Source organism: Entelurus aequoreus, linkage group LG23 (genome assembly GCF_033978785.1).
Source record: "Entelurus aequoreus isolate RoL-2023_Sb linkage group LG23, RoL_Eaeq_v1.1, whole genome shotgun sequence".
NCBI classification, from domain to species: domain Eukaryota; kingdom Metazoa; phylum Chordata; class Actinopteri; order Syngnathiformes; family Syngnathidae; genus Entelurus; species Entelurus aequoreus.
In genome coordinates, this window is record NC_084753.1 from 29677059 (window position 1) to 29678104 (window position 1046).

The following is a 1046-nucleotide window of genomic DNA, read 5'->3' on the forward strand; positions in this document are numbered from 1 at the left end:
TGAGAGACGGCCTTCACCCTAACCAGGAAGGCGCCATCATCCTGTCTAGAAATATAGACTACTATTTAAGTCTCACTTGACTGACTACACTAGAGCAAGCCCGGTCACAGGCAATTACAATGTCTGTTAGTCCGGGTGAGGAGTCAGTTAAGCTAGAACTAGCCAGCGCCAGGCTGGATAATCCATGTACGCATAGCAATTCTCTTAGAATAATACACAATTCACATAATGTTTTTTCTGTTGTGTCTGTGTCAGGGGTGGACATGCATTCTACTGAGGTGGCAAATTACGATATGTCCAGTCTATTGCAGCACCAAGCAAACAATCGGAAAATTCCCGTCATATCAATTCCTAGATATGGTCGAAACTATTTAAAGTGCACTACGCATAATAAACGCAACATTGTTAATATTGCCACTACGGATAATCTTAACAAAAACTCGTCAAAACAGCCCAATACCTATAATATGGGCTTTTTAAACATAAGATCATTGTCTCCCAAGGCGTTATTGGTTAATGAGGTCATTAGAGACAACAATCTTAACGTCATTTGTCTTAGCGAAACCTGGCTCAAACCGGACGAATTTTTTGCGCTCAATGAGGCATCTCCTCCTAACTATACGAATGCGCATGTTGCCCGCCCTCTTAAAAGGGGAGGGGGTGTCGCACTAATATACAATGAAAATTTCAACCTTACCCCTAACCTAAATAATAAATATAAATCGTTTGAGGTGCTTACTATGAGGTCTGTCACACCGCTACCTCTCGACCTGGCTGTTATCTACCGCCCCCCTGGGCCCTATTCGGACTTTATCAGTGAATTCTCAGAGTTCGTTGCTGATCTAGTGACGCACGCCGACAATATAATCATAATGGGGGACTTTAATATCCATATGAATACCCCATCGGACCCTCAGTGCGTGGCGCTCCAAACCATAATTGATAGCTGTGGTCTTACACAAATAATACATGAACCCACGCATCGCAACGGTAATACAATAGATCTAGTGCTTGTCAGGGGTGTCACCACCTCCAAAGTTATGATA